At 44.4% G+C, this 22,007-nt stretch overlaps 1 long non-coding RNA gene across 1 annotated transcript; it reads left to right on the forward strand.

Annotated features, from left to right (window-relative positions):
* The first annotated feature begins 4,645 nt into the window (after positions 1–4,645).
* Positions 4,646–6,786, forward strand: LOC124872915. The gene is made up of 2 exons (XR_007039393.1): positions 4,646–5,853; positions 5,986–6,786. It is a non-coding gene; the product is annotated as an uncharacterized LOC124872915 (long non-coding RNA).
* The last annotated feature ends 15,221 nt before the right edge of the window (positions 6,787–22,007 follow it).

The raw sequence follows: 22,007 nt of genomic DNA on the forward strand, positions 1-22,007 counted from the left end.
TGGCTCAAAATTAAGACTTTTTAGGAGCATTATTTATGACATTTAAGACCTATATCATGACATACAGAAATGTCAATACATAAAAAATAAATAAATATATATAAATATGTATATATACTTTTTTGTTTGTTTGTTTAGAGAGGGAGAGAGATACATTTACTCAGTTATGTCTACTCCAGTGTCTGTGGGAGTGGTGGCCTAATGGTTGGAGCAGAGCGCCTGCATTCTGAGAAGGCTACAAGTCCCTTGTTCAAACCCCTCAGCCTGCAATGCTCCAAGCTGCCCACCGCTCTTTAAGGGATGGGGTCAAATATCAGTGCAATGTGACCAATAAAGCTTGTTATGAATTTACTTTTAGCAGTACACTAACACCCTTCCAACCTTCAGAGCATTGCTTAGTCTGTTTTGCAGCTTTGATTTGCCCTAGCGGTTGAAGCAGAGTGCTTGTGTTCTGAGAAAGCTGCAAGTACCTGATTCACAGCCTGCAACACTCAAAGCTTCCCACTGCACTGTTCTGTGATTATTAAAATTTTGGGGATTGTGTAATTCTTCCAAAGGCCAAGGTCTTAAAAACCTTAAGAGCAGTTTTTACTCTGTTTTTTCGCTTTTTTATGTATTTCAAAGTATAAATGCTGGCTCAATTGTTTTTGGACCATTATGAATGTATGTAGGTCATGAATGTATATCATGACCTAAATAAATGACCAAAACATATCTAATGTATCTATTTTATACATATGTGCCCCGTTTCAAAGTCTGTTGGGAGACTCTTCTGGCATGGCTTTATTTAGGTTGTTTTTGTTTTAATATGTCTGTTGTCTTCCATTGTCATTATTGGTTTGGTTTGGTCTAAATCCTTTGCATGATTTGTCTTTTTCAGAACCCCTTTAGCTTTAGCCATCCTACATCAATGGAAAAGGAAATTGCCCCTGTCTCTTGGAGGGTGCCTGACCGTCCCGGGTGACAGGAAACTGCTCAAAAAAAACACCCATTCCTGTGCCCTCCTCTGGGCTAGATTCCTGCAGCCATTTGGGCATCTGCTCGTGGCCAGATGGGCTGAGGGTGCGTGAGAAGGAGAGAGAGAGAGACAGGGATGTGTGAACATGAAAAGAGAATTTTCATGTCCTTTTGAAGGAGTGGAATGCATCCAAGGATTTGGAGGATTTTCTACACAATCCAAACATCCTTATCCCTTGTATGCCACTGATCTTCCTCACCCATCTGACCATGTTTTGCCGTCCTTTGATTTTGATGGTGTTGCTGTCAAGCTCGAGCACTGTGAAGCGACAAATCTTGGCTTTTCAATGCTGAACTCAAACCTTGCTGCCATGCACACCCTCAAAACAGCCTGGCATGTGGCCAAGAAGCACTTTGAACTGAGGACAATGTCTGCCGATGGCGTCGAGGTGCTCAAAAAGTGCTGAAAGTTCATCTCTCTCTAGATGATAAATGGAGCGCTAAAACATTTCTGCCAACGCTGAAGAATACCAATACCAATAAAGGGTCCATGTCCTGTCTCAGGACAAAAATTTCATTTTGTCAGACCTGGACAGGGCGATATCAAAATTAAAAGCCGATTGGAGAGGGTAAAAAAATTATCTCAGTGCCGTTCATCTACAGATGTGGCCAAAAATCAAAGGAACACCTTTTGGTCTCTTTGATTGCCAACAGTTATGACATCACTAGCATCAACATCTACGTAGGGTGCACCCTCATCTCGAAGGATCCTCACACGACCATGTTTTGGTCAAGGGCTGGGATGGAGCAAGTGGTCTGGTCAAGATGCTAGCTATACACTTGCATGGGCATGCATGAAACCGGGAATATGCAGACCACCCTTGGCAGAATGGACATCGACATTTTACAGGATGTCAGAAACATAATAAAAGCGCCCAACTTGAATTTCCTGCAAATGTATGTCGACAGCCCCCACATCCACTACCTTGGCACCTTCAGACAGTTGGTCTGTCCCACCCACAATATCACGGGGCTATGAGAACCAGGACACAGGACTACGTGGCCCGCATGGACGCCCTAGCAAGAAAAGCCAATTCCAAGTTCAGTCTACGGATTGAAGGGGTCTTTGTACTAGGGCCTGAGCTGACCCGCAACGACAGGCTTCACCTGGCTATTTTCTATGACATGATTGCTGTGCCGACATCCAATGGTTGTGCCTTTCACTTGGCACCCAGGCACAATTGGACTCCATGACATCTTGGGTCAATGCCTGACTCACATGACCAGTGAGTTTGGGTGGCTTGGAGGAGCCTACCAAGGGAAGGGAGGATTCCACCCGACCTGGAAAACCTTCCAACTCGAGCTGGCTTTGGAGGAGGTGCTGTATGGCATCCCCTGTCCATGATCGATGCCCCATACTCAACAGCCCTGGGGACCAGTACTGTTCATGAGTTCAGTTTGGCTCATAACAGAGGATTCATGGCATTGGGGCCACACAACGCCGCAGCTGTGGAGGAAGGTCCATCCCCTCTCCGGCACTGCACAAGGGACTCCTTGCAGGAGGACAGGATTGCCAGGGTTTTTTCTCTGACATCCTGCCTGGAAGCTGAACCTGCAATTGTGGGTGCAGAACTGGTCGTGGTTCTGGAGAAGGACCTCTACAAAAGGAACAACTGTACCCCACTGGCTGACCTTAAGGGAGAGACATGTCCTAAGATCCTCAAATGTCATGTCACCCTGGGACAACTTGTCGAGAACCTGGCGAAACAACAGTCTTTCCCCAAGCCTTTTACCTTTGCCAGGGCCAGACTACTGGTAGAGGAAGGGGGTAAAGATGTGGCCACTTGTCTTGAAGCTGGATTCAAGCAGCTCAAGATCAGGTTCTTCCCTGATCTCAAGTACAGGGAGGTGTCAGGGCACAAGAGGGCAACATGGAACTTCACCCACTTTATAAAGGTCCACTGAGAAGGGGAGGAGCCATCTGTAGAGGCACAGGCCACGTCTCTAGTTGGGGATCTGTGCATGCAGATAGAATGCAGGGTCGCTGGAGCAGTACAGATACTACGGCATGCCATGGCTTGTCACTGTTCTGCCCAGGCTCCCTGAGAGGATGGGGAAAGCGAAGAGGTTCCTGGTGCTTGTGTTTGTTAGCTGTGTCGGCATGTTGATGAACAACGACTCTATTGCATTCGACAAACTCAAGCACCTAATTATAGACATGGGGGTTTTTCAGGCTTAGCTACAGGGACTTCAGGTCCTCTCCTCATCGCTGCTTCCTAAATCTTTGGCTTTAACTTGTGGAAGTTGCACTATACTATTCCATACAGGATGGTGCCTACCACAGGGTTGAAGCGAAACTTGACCTTCGAAAAGAAGATCCAGAGAGAGATCCGGAGGAAGCTCCCCTACTGGATGATGAAGAACAGTCTGAGATCCATGGTTCAAACGTCTTCATGCCTGTTGCTACCAGCAAGCAGTGGGAACCAAAGGAGATTGCCATCAGAAACACGGACAGTTCTGTGAAGCCAGGTGGGACATACAAAGAGTATGTAAACTGTTGCAGGACAGCTGGACTGCCGGTAAGGTCCTACAGGGCCTGCAAAACAAGTAAGATAAGAGCTTGACTAGCCTAAAAGAAAGCCATTTTGAGGGCTTTTTGTTTTTTGTTTTTTTTTGCATCTCAAGTTCCACTTTGTGTAATTTTGCCTTTCGTTTTGTTTAGTGATTTTTAAACATTTTGTCTTTCATGTAATATACATAACAGAAAAAAGAGCAAAAATACAAAAAACTTGGTTTGAAAAACCCTCACACCTGCCTTGACGTGGCATGAGGGCTTAAGTGTCCCCGAGGGACACACCAGCCATTCGATGAGCCACAGCTGAGGTAAACTCCTCACAGGTTGAGTTCTGTTCATGAGTGGCTCATTAACAACGCATTCGAAGAAACACAGCAGAACCCCTGCAAGAGTTGTTGTTGCATGACATTTCGCCTGCATGACGTCACAGCAGGCCAACTCAGGCTTTTGGCACCGACTCTGTGGCCCACCTCTGTGTCACGCTTAGATCCACATCGGTTTCTTGTCCCAGTCCCCCACTCCCCCTGATTTTTGTGTCCTTGTCATTCCAGCGCTTAGCTGGTCATCGGGCCCAGAGGGTCCTCTCTAGGGCATAAGAGGACATCACAAAAAAGGGTTCCTCCTAATGCAGGACAATGCTAGACCTCATGTGGCTGGAGTGTGCCAGCACTTCCTGCAAGATGAAGACATTGAAGCTATGGACTGGCCCGCCCGTTCCCCAGACCTGAATCCGGTTGGGCACATCTGCGACATCCTCTCTTGCTCCATCCACCACAGACTGTTCAGGAGTTGGCGGATGCTTTAGTCCAGGTCTGGGAGAGGATCCCTAGGGAAACCATCCGCCGTCTCATCAGGAGCATGCCCAGGCGTTGTAGGGAGGTCATACAGACATGTGGAGACCACACAGAATACTGAGCCTCATTTTGACTTGTTTTAAGGACATTACATCAAAGTTGGGTCAGCCTGTAGTGTGTTTTTCCACTTTAATTTTGTGTGACTCCAAATCGAGGCCTCCATTGGTTAATAAATTTGATTTCCATTGATCATTGTTGTGTGATTTTGTTGTCAGCACATTCAACTTTGTACAGAACAAAGTATTCAATGAGAATATTTCATTCAATCAGATCTAGGATGTGTTATTTGAGTGTTCCCTTTATTTTTTTGAGCAGTGTATATAGATGTGTGTGTCCGTTATCACCAGCGCCCACGTGGAGTATAGCTGTCTGCATTGGCAGTGAGTACAGCTATATGGGAAGGGGGGGTAAAAGCCATTAATCTGCTTTATCTGTCTGTTGATGCGTTTTTCATCTAGTAAGTTGCTTATTTATTTTTGTTGAAGGACCTAGATTGTTGATAACATGTACAAGAGACTGCAGTTGTGCTCCCAGCAACAGTCTGTGAAAAACAAAATAAATTTTTATTTCTTTTCAATTAATTTTCAAGTGTGTCGGTCATCCAGTTACCCTCAGCACTCTGGATTCCACTTGGATAAATACTTTTCTCAGCTTAGATTTGGTTCCTCAAACGCCGTGTGTTTCCGTGTCTCTGTGTTGCTGTGATGCAGCTACAACCTCCCAGGTGTCTCAAGCCAGGACACATGGCTCATCCTGGTGTGGGACGCCAAGTTGCTGAGCGAGGAGGCAAAGGAAGCAGTGGGGTCCACCTCGGGCTCTCCGAAGATGACAAGTAGGGCCCCTCGCATGTGTTCAGTTGCATGTTCACACATCCCTCTTTCTCTCTCTCTCTATCTCTCTCTCTCTCCTTCTCACGCACCCTCAGTCCGTCTGGCCACGAGCAGACGCCCAAATGGCCGCAGGATACCAGCCCGGAGGAGGGCACAGGAATGGGTGCTTGTGGGTGCTTTTTTCGAGCAATTTCCTGTCACCCTGGACGGACAGGCGCCCTCCAAGAGACAGAGGCAAGAATAGGGCTTGACGCCGGACAGGAGCATGTATGATAAGTGGAGGTCCCAGCAGTGCAAGCTGAGGCAGAAACACCTACTGTCTAAGTCTTAACTGCCCTCCCTTGCCATTCCACAATGTGTCGATGGAGAGGACGCTGTCATAATTCTGTAAAAGAAAACGTTAGTGGTTTCTCTTCTGTCTCATAGCCAACTGGACCCGGCAAAAGCCATCGGTGTCGACAGTCCGAAGCTACATTAAGAACTTGTGCTGAACCTCCAACTGCGTCTCCGCCCAGCACGCTGGACTCTGCCACCTACAGCCACTCTGGAAAAAGACCCCAACCTGATCCAGCACATCAGGATCAGAGGTGGCTGGGACTCACCGTAGCGGAGAGCAAGAGGCCCAGTGCCGGAAGAGGTGGGTCGATGTCACCGTTGTAACCAGGTGTTACGATTTTGTACCGGATTTAATCTTGTCATCTCTGTGCCAGTGTGGACAGTGTGCCATTTTGAAAAGTTAGTTCACTTTTTCACTCCTTCTTTCACGCAGGGCTCTTTGCCATCAAGGCCTTCTCCAGAGGTGAGGTCATCTGCGACTACCACGGACAGGTGGTCAACGCAGTAGAGGGCAGGCACGTGCTGGAACGCTGAATCCTGGCAAGAACAGCTACGTGTACTTTTCCAGGGCCGGGGAGCACAACCTCTGAATGAACTCTCAGACGGCACCATGCGAATGCCACCCACAGCACCTTTGGGAGAATGATCAACCATTCCTCTAAAGACTTTAATTATAAAGGCATGGTTTTCACCTTGTCTGGGGAGGCCCTTCCTGTGCTGCTCATAAAAGCCACACAGGATATAGGTCAGGAGCTGCTTATTGATTATGGGGTGACCCGAAAGTCGTTTGGTGGGGAGGCAGCGGACTCTTGTGGCTGGACAAATGAAGGGAGCTCCCCCGCCCGACAGTCTAACCCTCTGACATATAGTTCAGCTTTGTGTTGTTGTTGGTTTTTCACTGACATTTGTTCTAGTAACTGTTTAGTATACTTTTAATTTTTCTAATATGTGATGTGTTTTTATTTATTTATTTGTTTTTTAATCTTGTTTTGGTAAATATATTGTTATGTAAATATGGTTTCAAATTTCTGTTTTAATGTTAGCACTCTTTAATAGCAGTAGAAGCAGCAGTAGCAATAGTAGTGGTAGAAGCAGCAGTATTATATTATATTATAGTAGTAATAGCAGGAGTAGTGCTAGCAGTAGTAGTATTAGAAGTAGCAGTGGTTGAACAAGTTGCATTTGTTGTCATTGTATTATGTTTCTCGTTATTAAAAATAACATATTCAAAAAACTTTTTTTCAGTCCTTCCTGTTTCAACCGATGAAAATAAAAATGTAGGGAAAAATCCAGCGACCCGCAACTCGGCAAATATGTGCGTTTATCCTTTTAATTCTGATATTGAGAAGTCATATTAAATCTGTCAGTGCCTCTTTGAAAAACAAAAGTGCACTCCTCTTAAGTTATTTTTGGTCAGTTTAATGGGTGGAGTCAGTTCATATGCTTCAAGACAGCAAAGTCAGACTCTGTTTGGTTGAGATTCAGTTGTTTTAAGGCTCTCCTCATCATATACAGTTCCTCACAGCAGAGTTTGTGTTTTGCAGTTTGGCATCCTGATGGTTCAGGCAAGAAGAGAGCCCATGTGACTACTTCCTGCAAACTGCCTTAGAGGTGCAGGAGGTCAGTTGTTGTATGGTCTTAGAAGAGTCCAGAAAATGATCTAAAGAAGGTATGGTATGCACAGTGCAATAGAATACATAATAAAACAACCAGGTAATATTTGGCTACTTATTGATCCTGTTTTGGTCTGATTATCCCCAAAAGCTGTTTTCTCCATCACTGTTCCTACGCTGCCATCTGGTGAGGAAACGTTGCAACTACATAACTCTTTTGGAAAGCAAACTCAGCAGGTTTTGACCTGTTGACCTGAAGGCGCATCCTAGGCTAAGCACAATTTTGTAGGTAGTTAGAGTGACTCCAATGACAATATGTATGTTGGGATTACATTCAGTGACCCCAGAGTGCCCCAAAATCATGCTGCAGTGCAACATACCCTCCATATCACTTGTTACTCTCGTTAGAATATTAACTCTTTACATGCATTTCAACATACAGTGGTTACACACACTTCTTTAGCTGTAGGTATGAGTGCTGTGAGTTTAGGGTTAGAGCATAGCGGACTGATAAATGGGGGCACAGTCTCGCACAAACGTGTAATTTATCCTAGAAGGCCATTACGCTGGCATGAGGCCAAAGAGATCATGCATAGGTGTAAAGGAGCCCTTGCAATAGCTGACATTTGTGTGAGAGACAAGCTTCAGCGGTCATGTGGCTTGTGTATTTCCACCTTAGAAGAAAGAATGAACATTGTAAGGATTCTTACAGAGGACCAGTGTTGCCAGATCTTGCGAGAAAAACAAGCAACCAGCTCTATGAAAACAAGCCCAACGGGCAGCCACCACACTATCTAAAACAGAGGGCAATTATAAACATTATAAATGTATACAATTATTATGGCATTATACATAAGCAACAGCAAAATTATGCTAAACACTTTAACCATTAAAATTTTGAACAACTTATAACTAATAACTTGTACTTTTAAACTCTGATATAAAGAAAAGTGCATGTTGCATACATATGGGTAAAATGACTGTAAACATAGTCAATAAAAAACTTTCTTTAAACTGTTTCGTTGTCCGATGAGCTAACCCCTCCCTCCTACTTCCCCATGTCTAAAGGGATTGCTCAATCCAGCTCTCCATCCAATGGGTCCGGACTTCCCTAAACCTGAAAGATCTTACTAAGCAGGTTTACTGAAAGTTCTGTTTAAGCTGGTGTCGGGAAATGACTCGCCTAGCCTCTGACAGCCTTCATCCAAAAGTCTCGCCCTTCTTCAACTGGAGGTCCGGGCGACCGAGTAGCCTATCGCCGTCATCCTCACCTTCGACAGTTACTTTTGTTCACGGCGGCTTATTCCCTAATTTACAACTGGCTCTTCGTATAGGGGCTAGGTTAATTTTAGTAGCTCAGCACGAGCCCCAAGGGCGCTGTTTTAACAAAAGGCAACCTATAAAAACCTCCTAAAATATCTTAGAACCAGGCAACAAGACTTTTTACCACCAATGAAAAGCCAACAATACGGTGACTCAAATAATTGAATGTCCACGATTTAACTAGAATTTTATATGCTTTCTTTAATTAGTAACGCTTTTGCAGGGGTCAGTAACAGCTTAAATTCGGCAACACAAAATTATTTCAATAATAGAAATGAATCAATCAACTCAACCTGTCTTTCCCTGATGCTGAAACTATTGGGTTTGAAGAGGCTTTGAAGACGGAGGCTCATCCATGCACCTGATGGAGAAGAATTCTTCTGGTAACAACGAGTGGTTTCTTGAAGGGAATACGACTCAATCTTCAGTTTTTTTCCTTTAAGTGGCAGGCACTGATGCTCCATGCTTTGATGGTTAAACAGGATCTTTGTTGTTATATGTCTCCGAAGACAGTAGTTTCCAGAGGCTGAAGAGTTGAAGGAAACCCAGAGACATAAATGAAGTTGATTCAGGACTTCCAGAAGCCTGAAACTTAGAGCAATCAGCTGTTCACCGATCAAGTTCACTTCTGTTGTCTGGATAAAAAGGCTTTAGATGAAATCAGATTCTTAATTTTGAGGCACAGTCCTTTCTGGGCTCATGGGTTGATCCTCTTTGTTAATGCAGTCGATCAGTGGGGCTGTGTCTCTGCTCCTTTTCCATCCAAGCTTATTTTCTCCGTCCGAGCTTGTTCGCTGGTCTTCTGCGAGGAATAAACCCTGTTTCTGCTCTCAGCATTGTTTTTATAGCGCTTGATGCTTTCACCAGTCAGGCCCTTATTAGGCTTCTTAGTTATTGCGCAACCTATTCAGCTCAGCTTCTTGATTATTGCTCAATACTTTTGTCGTGGTCATTGTGACCCACTGATTCTGCTTCTCAGCCTTGGAGATGCCAAAAATAGCCACGCTGGTCTGTACTCGCATCCTCCCGTCGCTGTCAGCATGCAGCCGGCTCTCGTCACTCCTTGTCATCCTCCAGTTCTTTCCCTAATCTGCTCAGTTTTAAACTTTACACAGTATTACACATTTTATTCTTCAGCTTTCAGCATTCACTTTAAAACACGTCGCCAGTAGGTGGCACTTTGAGCAACATGTCATATGATCTTCGGTCATGCAGTTTCAGTCTGGCAAAAAGCATTCAAAATTTGGAGTAAATCGGACCTTCCAGATGGAAGCTGCACTCACTTGTTTGTTTGTGGGTGGGGCTAAAACGACATCATCAATTGACTGTGTCAACATGTCCATCATTAAGTCATGATCATATATACTACATTTTAAGTGGATCCGATGAGGTGTGAGGGAGATATAGCCCTTGAAGTGTCCTAGGGGGCGCTGTTGATCCAAATTTAAATGTAATCCAATAGAGCTGTTTGGGGGCTGACAAAGATCAAGCATATTCAGTTTGGAGTGAATCGGACCATGCATGTGTAATTTAGAGGCAAACGTATGGCCGTGGCGTGACATCAGAATTCGCCACGCCATCATATTCACACCCTCCAGCTAAAGCAGTAAGTACTGTCAACTGTCTAAGAGCATCATGTTATCTGTTACTTGGGACAGCTTCACATTGATTAGGTGAAGAACATCAAACATTGACTCTGTAAAGGAAAACCTGATACTTCCTGTTCTCAGGGGGCGGGGCTTCGATGATGTCAGCATGTGATCAGTGAATATTGTTGGACCGAGAGGCAGATCAATCCCAGAAGGTTTCATTTGTCTGTGACTTTCCTTGTAGGAGCTATATCAATTTAGTGTTTTATGGTGAGAAGTCATATTTTGAGGCGTGGCCACGCCCACACGCTTTCATGTATCAAAAACCTTTTGATAACTTTTGATCCCCAATCCCTTAAGAGTATACTGAGTGATTTTCAAATCTCTAAGTCAAAAGCTGTAGGAGGAGTTCGCTCAGATATGCGGGCTAGAAATACCCAAAACAGGGACAAAATGGCAACTTCAATCCAAAATGGCCAACTTCCTGTGGGGTTTAGACCAATGCTCCAAGAGACATTTTTGTAGGTCCTGAGACGATACATAAGTGTACCAAAATTCAGAATCCTCGGTCAAAGCATGGATTGGGGCTGATTTTTTGAAATATTCTAGGGGGCGCTGTGGACGAATTAGGCCACGCCCACCGAATATGTCATCAGATCTTTGTGGGGGACTGGAGAAGGATCAATCACATTGAATGTGGTGCAGATCAGATGATCTATGTGGAAATTAGAGGCAAACGTATGGCCATGGTGTGACGTCTGACTTCGCGGCGCCGCCACGGCCACGCCCTTTTATGAAAAGTCACTGTGCTTCAAACGAAGTTAGACCCACTAGTTATCTGTCTTCTGACACACTTTCAAGATGATTGGGTCAAGAGGGTCAGAGAGGCACCTTTCCAAGTGAAAAAAGTGACTTCCTGTTCTGAGGGGGCGTGGCTTTGATGATGTCAGCATATGACCCCAAAGGATTGTCGGGAACCCGAAGGTCCTCCTTGATGCCAACTTTGGTGTGATTTGGAATTTTTTTGGGAAAGTTATTGCAATTTTTCGCTTTCGGCGCAAACGCCAAGTTGTGTGAATTCATTCCATGTTTGTGCAGAGTTTATGTTGTTCAATAATGTCAGAGCTCGTCTCACACCTTTCTATTTTGTCCTAATACCACCGCCTTACTGGGCTGGTATTCACAGGACAACCCTTAACAGACTGAAATATTATTTGATAAAATATTAAAATTAAATAATATTCTCAGATTTATAATTCCAACACTGGTAAGGCCTACGCCAGGGTATTGGAGAGGAGAATCCGGCCGATAGTCGAACCTCGGCTTCAGGAAGAGCAGTGTGGTTTTCGTCCTGGCCGTGGAACACTGGACCAGCTCTATACCCTCTACCGGGTACTTGAGGGTTCATGGGAGTTTGCCCAACCGGTTCACATGTGTTTTGTGGACCTGGGGAAAGTATTCGACTGTGTCACTCATGATCCCCTGTGGGGGGTGCTCCAGGAGTATGGAATCGGGGGCCCTTTATTAGGGGCCATCCGGTCCCTGTACGAGTGGAGCAGGAGTTTGTTCCGCAGTGCCGGCACTAAGTCGGACCTGTTCCCGGTGCATGTTGGATTCCGGTAGGGCAGCCCTTTGTCACCGGTCCTGTTCATAACTTTTATGGACAGGATTTCTAGATGCAGCCAAGGGCCAGAGGGGATCTGGTTTGGGGACCAGTGGATTTTGTCTCTTCTTTTTGCAGATGACGTGGCCCTGTTGGCCCCCTCTAGCCAAGACCTACAGCATGCGCTGTGGCGGTTTGCAGCCGAGTGTGAAGCGGCTGGGATGAAGATTAGCTCCTCCAAGTCAGAGGCCATGGTATTCGACCAGAAAAGGGTGGCTTGTCCTCTTCAGGTTGGAGGGGAGTTCCTGCCTCAAGTGGAGGAGTTCAAGTAACTCGGGGTCTTGTTCACGAGTGAGGGAAGGATGGAGCGGGAGATCGACAGACAGAGTAGTAATGGGGGCACTGTACTGGTCCGTTGTGGTGAAGGGAGAGCTGAGCCGAAAAGCGAAGCTCTCGATTTACTGGTCAGTCTACGTTCCTACCTTCACCTATGGCCATGAACTTTGGGTCATGACCGAAAGAACGAGATCCCGGATACAAGCGGCTGAAATGAGCTTCCTCTGTAGGGCGGCCGGGCACTCCCTTAGAGATAGGGTGAGGAGCTCGGCCATCCGGGAGCGGCTTGGAGTAGAGCCGCTGCTCCTCCACATCAAGAGGAGCCAGTTGGGGTGGCTCAGGCATCTATACCGGATGCCTCCTGGACGCCTTCCTTGGGAGGTGTTCCAGGCACGTCCCACCGGGAGGAGGCCCAGGGGATGGCCCAGGACACAGCTGGTGGGACTATGTCTCTCAGCTCCCCCCGCAAGAGCTGGAGGAGGTGTCTGGGGAGAGGGACGTCTGGGTGTCTCTGCTGAGTCTACTGCCCGCGCGACCCGATCCCAGATAAGCGGAAGACGACGAGTACGAGTACGAGTATGAGTTTTAAAGTTCTTAAAAGCCGGAAAACAATCGTTTATAAACTAGAGTTTCTTATCACAATACTGGTCCTAACTTTAACTGCTCTCAAGAATAACAGTTTAAAAAACTTTAAAGAGCTGTACATCACGGTAATTGATATAGGAAAACACCATGAAAAATGACGTGAGCTTCGCTTCACTTCAGAAAAAACAATAACAATTAAAGCTGCAAGCAGCATTGAAGGCCCTTGCAGCTCAGCGCAACCCGGCCTGTGCACCGACCATGGGAGCCTGACATCGCCGCCTTCACGCCACTGAGGAGGACACCATTCAATTCCACACGTCACCACTAGATGGCACTGTGAACGACATGTCATCTGATCTTCGGTCATGCAGAGTTTTGGTCTGGCGAGAAGCATTTCAAATTTGGGGGAAATCAGACCTTCCTGATGGAAGCTGCACACACTTGTTTATTTGTGGGCGGGGCTAAAATGATGTCATCAGTTAAAATGATGTCATCAGTTGACTGTGACAACATGTTCAGCATTGATCCCTGATGATGTGTGGTACATTTGAAGTGGATCCCATGATGTACGAGGGAGAAAGAGCACTTGAAATGTCTTAGGGGGCGCTGTTGATCCAAATTCCAATGTAATCCAATAGAGCTCTTTGGGTGCTGACTAAGATCAACTATATTCATTTTGGAATGAATCGGACGGACCATGCATGTGTAATTTAGAGCCAAACGTATGGCGTTGGCATAACAGAATTCGCCACGCCGCCACAGCGACACCCTCCAGCCAAACCAGACACTACTGGAAACATTCTTAGAGCATCGTGTTATCTGTCACTTGGTACAGTTTCACATTGATTAGGTGAAGAACATCAAAAATTGACTCTCTAAAGGAAAACATGATACTTCCTGTTCTCAGGGGGCGGGGCTTTGATGATGTCAGCATCTGATCAGTGAATATTGTTTGGGGCCAGAGGCATATTAATGTCAGAAGGTCTGATGTCTCTGTGACTTTCCTTGTAGGAGCTATATCAATTTCGTCTTTTATGGCGAGAATTCATATTTTGGGGCTTGGCCATGCCCACATGCTTTCATGTATCAAAAAGCTTTTGATAACTTTTGATCCCCAGTGCCTTAAGAGTATACTGAGTGATTTTCAAGTCTCTAAGTCAAAAGCTGTAGGAGGAGTTCACTCAGATATGCGAGCTGAAAACAGCCGAGCCGGGGTCAAAATTGCAATTTCAATCCAAAATGGCTGATTTCCTGTTGGGTTTGGACCAACCCCTATAGAGACTTTTTTGTAGGTCCTACATATATGTAAGAGATAATACTACACCCTTTAATAAAATTTTTGACAGGTGAACTTTTGAACTTAAGGGGGGTCATGGGGTTATGGCGGCGGGGAGGTCATGGGGTCAACAGGGGTGTGTCCGAGGGGCGTAACCGTGCATGCTGATTGGTTGTCGTCATTAGGGGCTTAAATGAACCAATTATAATACAGGGTTGTGTTTAAGGGTGTTATTAATAATGTATGTTTTTCAGGCGTTAATACATCTAAAAAATACATGCAGCCTTTATACTTTAATGGTATACTCAACTTAATGCTGACCTGTCACATGAAATCCTAATAATAAAATTAACTGTGTAACCTGACAGAATTGTAAGTTTATTTTGCTTTACAGCAGGACCTACAGGTCCTTCTCAAAATATTAGCATATTGTGATAAAGTTCATTATTTTCCATAATGTCATGATGAAAATTTAACATTCATATATTTTAGATTCATTGCACACTAACTGAAATATTTCAGGTCTTTTATTGTCTTAATACGGATGATTTTGGCATACAGCTCATGAAAACCCAAAATTCCTATCTCACAAAATTAGCATATCATTAAAAGGGTCTCTAAACGAGCTATGAACCTAATCATCTGAATCAACGAGTTAACTCTAAACACCTGCAAAAGATTCCTGGGGCCTTTAAAACTCCCAGCCTGGTTCATCACTCAAAACCCCAATCATGGGTAAGACTGCCGACCTGACTGCTGTCCAGAAGGATACTATTGACACCCTCAAGTAAGAGGGTAAGACACCGAAAGAAATTTCTGAACGAATAGGATGTTCCCAGAGTGCTGTATCAAGGCACCTCAGTGGGAAGTCTGTGGGAAGGAAAAAGTGTGGCAGAAAACGCTGCACAACGAGAAGAGGTGACCGGACCCTGAGGAAGATTGTGGAGAAGGGCCGATTCCAGACCTTGGGGGACCTGCGGAAGCAGTGGACTGAGTGTGGAGTAGAAACATCCAGAGCCACCGTGCGCAGGTGTGTGCAGGAAATGGGCTACAGGTGCCGCATTCCCCAGACCTGGGCTACAGAGAAGCAGCACTGGACTGTTGCTCAGTGGTCCAAAGTACTTTTTTCGGATGAAAGCAAATTCTGCATGTCATTCAGAAATCAAGGTGCCAGAGTCTGGAGGAAGACTGGGGAGAAGGAAATGCCAAAATGCCAGAAGTCCAGTGTCAAGTACCCACAGTCAGTGATGGTCCGGGGTGCCGTGTCAGCTGCTGGTGTTGGTCCACTGTGTTTTATCAAGGGCAGGGTCAATGCAGCTAGCTATCAGGAGATTTTGGAGCACTTCATGCTTCCATCTGCTGAAAAGCTTTATGGAGATGAAGATTTAATTTTTCAGCACGACCTGGCACCTGCTCACAGTGCCAAAACCACTGGTAAATGGTTTGCTGACCATGGTATCACTGTGCTCAATTGGCCTGCCAACTCTCCTGACCTGAACCCCATAGAGAATCTGTGGGATATTGTGAAGAGAACGTTGAGAGACTCAAGACCCAACACTCTGGATGAGCTAATGGCCGCTATCGAAGCATCCTGGCCTCCATAAGACCTCAGCAGTGCCACAGGCTGATTGCCTCCATGCAGTCATTTCTGCAAATGGATTCCCGACCAAGTATTGAGTGCATAACTGTACATGATTATTTGAAGGTTGACGTTTTTTGTATTAAAAACACTTTTCTTTTATTGGTCGGATGAAATATGCTAATTTTGTGAGATAGGAATTTTTGGTTATCATGAGCTGTATGCCAAAATCATCCGTATTAAGACAATAAAAGACCTGAAATATTTCAGTTAGTGTGCAATGAATCTAAAATATATGAATGTTAAATTTTCATCATGACATTATGGAAAATAATGAACTTTATCACAATATGCTAATATTTTGAGAAGGACCTGTATTTGCTGAATATATGAGCCTGTCTAAATCAGTTCAAAATAGAAAGACCTAAAAGTAAATAAAGATTGTGCTTCCCTACATCGGTAGAACGAGCAAACCTTCCACTTCTGCGTTAACAGACTGACTGGAAAGCAGGAGAAAGAGGTAAGACAAATATGAAATTAACAGAAAAAACTTTACGAACCTCAGTATACTGTTTCCAAGTTATAAATTGACTCTAGCAATGATGTGTTTGTTTTGAATCATGAAAGACTCCATTTTAGGAAAAGGAATGATAATTTTAGTTACCTGTAGCTTTTCTAAAACATTTTGTTTTTCATCTTAGAGCAAAGGTTTTTCTATCTGATGATGGCGCCGCAGATGGTCGCCTCGGCGTGTTGGTGCGCATTGTTTTGCAACCTAGCCCTTCACTTCATCCTCCGGCACCTGGACTCCACAGGAACCTACGCCAGGATCCTGTTTGTGGATTTCAGCTCTGCCTTCAACACCATCGTCCCAGTTCTGCTACAGGAGAAGCTCTCCCAGCTGAGTGTGCCCGACTCCACCTGCAGGTGGATCACTGACTTCCTGTCTGACAGGAAGCAGCGCGTGAGGCTGGGGAAGCACGTCTCTGACTCCCTGACCATCAGCACCGGTTCCCCCCAAGGCTGTGTTCTCTCTCCTCTGCTCTTCTCCCTGTACACCAACAGCTGCACCTCCAGTCACCAGTCTGTCAAGCTTCTGAAGTTTGCGGACGACACCACCCTGATCGGACTCATCTCTGATGGTGATGAGTCTGCGTACAGATGGGAGGTGGACCATCTGTTGGACTGGTGCAGCCAGAACAACCTTGAGCTCAACGCTCTAAAGACAGTGGAGATGGTTGTGAACTTCAGGCAGAACCCAGCCCCACCTGCCCCCATCACCCTCTGTGACTCCACAATTGACACTGTGGAATCTTTCCGCTTCCTGGGAACCATCATCTCCCAGGATCTCAAGTGGGAGCCAAACATCAGCTCCCTCATCAAGAAAGCCCAGCAGAGGATGTTCTTCCTGCGGCAGCTGAAGAAATTCAACCTGCCAAAGACTATGATGGTGCACTTCTACACAGCCATCATTGAGTCCATCCTCACCTCCTCCATCACCATCTGGTACGCCGCTGCTACAGCCAAGGATAAGGGCAGGCTGCAGCGTGTCATTCGGTCTGCTGAGAAGGTGATTGGCTGCAGTCTACTGTCGCTCCAGGAACTGTACACCTCCAGGACCCTGAAGCGGGCAGGGAAGATTCTGGCTGATCCCTCCCACCCCGGTCACAGACTCTTTGAGACTCTCCCCTCTGGCAGGAGGCTGCGGTCCATCCGGACCAAAACCTCACGCCACAAGAACAGTTTTTTCCCATCTGCCACCAGCCTTGTTAACAAAGCCCGGAAACCACCCTGACACTGTCCCTTTCCCCCACACCCCCCCTTTTTTTGCTGACAGGACACCTGTAACCTGTAACTCTATGTGTTACATTAACGCTCAGCTTGGACTCCTGCTTTACTTGCACTGCTTTACTTGCACAATGATCACCTGCACTGTTGTATTGCTCTTGCATCTTATACTGCTCTATATTTACTCTCACTCACTTAAAACTGTGCACATATATTTATATTATATTGTAGATATGTTTATACTGTTTAATTTGTATTGTATTGCACCGACTACGCCAAAACAAATTCCTTGTATGTCCAAAAACGTACTTGGCAATAAAGCTTTTCTGATTCTGATTCTGATTCTGATTCTGAAGGTTATTGAGGGACTTACTGTTATTCTGTAACTGAACTTCCAGTCAACCTCACCCTCGGCCTTCTGATTCAATTTCCTGACCAAGTGTGTGACACAGGGCAATAAAGTAATTAGAACTCTCTCAACCCCCCTTCAAAAGTGTCAATACGTAGGTTCATGAACAGGTGAGACCCCCAGGGCCTGATGTATGTCAAAGTTTGCTGGTTTCTCATTGCTAATACCTGCTTCTAAAAGGAAATTCTTGTTTTTTGATTTTGGTAAATTTTATAGAGACAGCTTCCTATGTCAGAGCTCACTGAGTTATGTCCACAAGAAACAGTGCAATGAATAGCTAATATGGTAATTGGACCTCTTTTTTGCATTTCAGGGTGCTGGCAATAAAAACAGGTTTAGTTTCACAGTAGTCCCAGAGCAGAGACATCAGAGTTGTCTACATCATCAAGCGTCAAGTCTGGTACTGATAAAAAAGGTTTAAAATTGTTACACTGAAAATACCAGTACAGAAAAAAAAAATGTCGGTACATATTTCAGGAAACGAAGGAATTGCTGCATCTGCTTCTAATGATTCTCACAAGTACAATGTGTTGGAAAACATTTAAAATACTTAATACGGTCTGCATTGCTATGCTGACCACATCATACCATCGATCCCGCCCCTCTGTATCCAGAAGACACGTGGGGTTACAATTGTATGATACAACTAACTAAGGAGGCCACACCAGCTAACTGCACCACACTAGCCAGCATCTTTCCTCCCATCCCCAATAACATCAAAACAGGACCATTTACCCCTCAAAAAGGGAATTGCACTTATACTTGTTTTAATTTTACTGCTCAAAACCCTAAAATCAATGTGGGACAGATCCTCTTAGATTGGTGTAATAGGACCACTTCAGGCAGGGGCATTGGACGTTGGGCAAGGTCAGGACTCTACTATTATTGCGGAGACCATAGACTGCTCACTAATATCCCACAAAAGACTGTAGGATTGTGTGCCATGGTTAGGCCACAGGCACCACTGGTCCTGATAGGACCTAATATAACATCTGCTACGACCACTCATGATAAGACCAGGGCGTTAACACGGAGAAGAAGAAGGCACGTAATGAAAAGGAGCGCAGGAACCTTTGACCTGAGTCAGGGCTCCCCCACTTACATTGATGCCATAGAAGTACCTCGGGGAGTACCAAATGAATATAAAATTGCAGATTAAGTCTCAGCAGGTTTTGAAAATATCCCAATAATTGCAGCCTTTTTCCCGGTGACCCCAAATAAGAATGTTGACCGCATCAACTACATCCATTACAATGTTTTACGTCTAGCTAACCTAACAAGGGATGCAGTAGAAGGCCTGTCTGAACAATTGGCACCAACCTCCCTCATGGCTGTGCAAAACCGAATGGCATTAGATATGTTGTTAGCAGAAAAAGGGGGCGTCTGCGCGATGTTTTGAGATATGTGTTGCACTTTTATTCCCAACAACACTGCACCGGATGGTTTGGTGTCAAAGGCTTTAGAGGGACTTAAGACCCTCTCTGCAACCATGCATGAACATTCTGGAATTGATAATCCCCTTGAGGAGTGGATGACGGGCATGTTTGGACACTGAAAGGGTTTGATAATGTCTTTGTTCATTTCTATTGCTGTGTTTGTAGCTATTATGGTGACATGTGGGTGTTGCTGCATGCCATGTATCCGATCTCTGGTTGCAAGATTTATCACTTCCACTATTGAAGGGAAGGCTTCTCAGCATCCCACCATGATGCCACTGCTAGAGGTAGACGGTGATGATGAGGAGCAGGAAGGCATGCTGAAGATTTAAAGTTGCTTAAAATATAATCTGCGGACATTTTAGGGTGAAGTCTTATTGAGACTTCAAAAGGGGGTCATATTGGAAAACATTTAAAATACTTAATAGGGTCTGCATTGCTATGCTCAAGTTATGTTTAATAATGTGTGAAATAAAATGTATTGTGTAACTTAGTGGCTTACTCAAAACAGGCCTGTGTGTGTTTGACTTAGCTATAATCTGCCTTGCAACAGTGAAGATATTTCTGTATGTGTCTGCAGATTTCTGTACAAGTCTGCAGATAACAGCCAAAAGTAGAATAACAGGAAACGTTGTGAAGGTGGTAAGAGTTCAACTGAGACTCGATAAAAAGTGTGTTTTTTCTTTGCAAATGTATACGCCTTGCTGTTGAATAAAAACCCTGTTCTGGGGAGAAAAAGTCCAGAAGTCTTCATGGTGATGTAAGCTGGAACCTCTCCCCGGCCGGGCAAAGAAACTGCACAGTCTCTGTGTTTCTTTTATTATTTAGTCTTACTAAAACAGTATAGCATATGACTTAGTTTTTCCAAAACAAACGAACACGCAGGAGTTCTGGGGAACAACTCCATCAAATGCCATCTTTAGAAGTAAGTATTCATCTTTAAGAAATCATTAATGCATGTGAATGTTATTGTTTATATATATATATATATATATATATATATATATATATATATATATATATATATATATATATATATATATATAGATTTGTTGTTGTGCCAGAAGAAATCATACATCTTTATATTTAGAGTTTTACTGATGTAGCTCTAAGACTGAAAAGTTAAAAAGAGGAGGGTGTTCCCACTTCTTCCTTCCCTTAGGATTGTACATGTATGTACCCAACACAGATCTGCTCTTTGCTGCCGCTGCACCCTTGTTACTGACATGCAGGGAGAAAGAAGGGAAACAGGGAAAGTAATGGGCACAGATTCTTCAATTTAACTCTCTATTGATTTCTCTTGTCTCCACTTCGCCGGTGTCCCGGTCCATCTGCTGCAACAGACCTGACAGACAAAGAGAAACTGTGTCTCTCAGCTGTAGCTCCGAGAGGAAAGGATTAGTAAGAGGAGGAAAGTCAGTGTCAGCTTGTGTGCCTGCTTTGAACCTTCTGCTTGCTGGCTGTCATAGTATAACAAAGACACTAAGTTGCAGCAATAGGATGTATTTTAATGCAATTAATGGATATGTGTCTTGTTCTTGTGTAGATTTCAAATGATGGTTTGGGTAGAATTGAAAGATCAGGAAATTTTCAATCACATCAAGCGAGGTTCCTGAGCATGGGCGGTCCCAAGAAAAAGAAGGGGTCCCACATGATTGACTTGTTGAAAAATCTCATGCTTCCGTTTAAAAATTATGGAGGACCCCTACCCCGAGGATGGTCAGACTTTCTACATACCTTGTCAGAGGTAAACATCCCCATATATTCAGTCATTAACCCTTACGCTCGTGATGAATATAGATGGTTCAAAACAGAGGGCGAGGGGACATCTATGGAAACTGCTGAAGCGCCCCCCAGTGTCAAGCAGAGAAGAACAAGAAGAAGAAGGCAGATAACTCTTTCTCCCCATTGGTCGAGATCTGAGCTGGAAGATCCAAAAAATGCTGATTGGAAGTCAAAAAAGTCTCTTCATAAGACGACACTACCACCCCGATGGATTACATTTTCACCATAAACCGTTATAAGAAAATGAAACATGTAGCCTATTTCTTTTATTCAATAAAATATTTATTGATTATATTTTCAAGTCTAACTTCGTTCTCTACTTCACACACTAACATATGATGTCATTAGACAAATATTAAATCATAAGAAAAAACAAACAATGGAAAAAAACAAATGACAATTTAAATTCCATAACAATCCAGAAACATCTCCACAGAGCATGTTCCGTGAGTATAAAATGTACTACTTTGATTAATGACACTTTTCTGATATTTTTTCACAAAGTTAGATACCATTAAATCACATCTCCCGTGTATTTTGACAACACTTGCTGCAGTGATAATCCGCACGCTCTATGACATAGATAAAAAATGCAATGGTGACCGCACACAGTGGACAGAGTGTTTTGAAGCTGATTATTATCATACAATATTTTTGAGGATCTATCTTCTAAAATTGTTACGATACTTGACGGGTAGAACTCGAAATCTGGAGAGAATCCATAAGAGTCAAAAAAGCTGGCTTGACCATTCTCATCCAAAGTCAGAGCTAACCAGTGTTCTCCTGGCATGTGTGAAGGATGTGTGTTCACAATAAAGTAGGCAGGCCCTGGGAATTTGTCAGCTAGCAGCGGCAGCTGGTCGCACGCCCACACACCGCAAAACAAATCTCCCAGCAGATGATGTAGCAGGTTCTCAAATTTCATGATTATTCATGTCTGATTAGATTAATAATAATCCACCTGCACACGCCTCTTTGAATCAATCTCTAAAATAGAGTCATAACAAGCGTAGATGATCAGCGTTGTGGTATGAGGCAACGGGTTTCTGAAACGCATTTCCAATCTTAAATTCCCACTGGAAACTGGAGATAGAGCATCTGCGTCCTCACCCGGGTTAAGATTAAATGCGAAA

This window comes from Girardinichthys multiradiatus, chromosome 8, assembly GCF_021462225.1.
Source record: "Girardinichthys multiradiatus isolate DD_20200921_A chromosome 8, DD_fGirMul_XY1, whole genome shotgun sequence".
NCBI classification, from domain to species: domain Eukaryota; kingdom Metazoa; phylum Chordata; class Actinopteri; order Cyprinodontiformes; family Goodeidae; genus Girardinichthys; species Girardinichthys multiradiatus.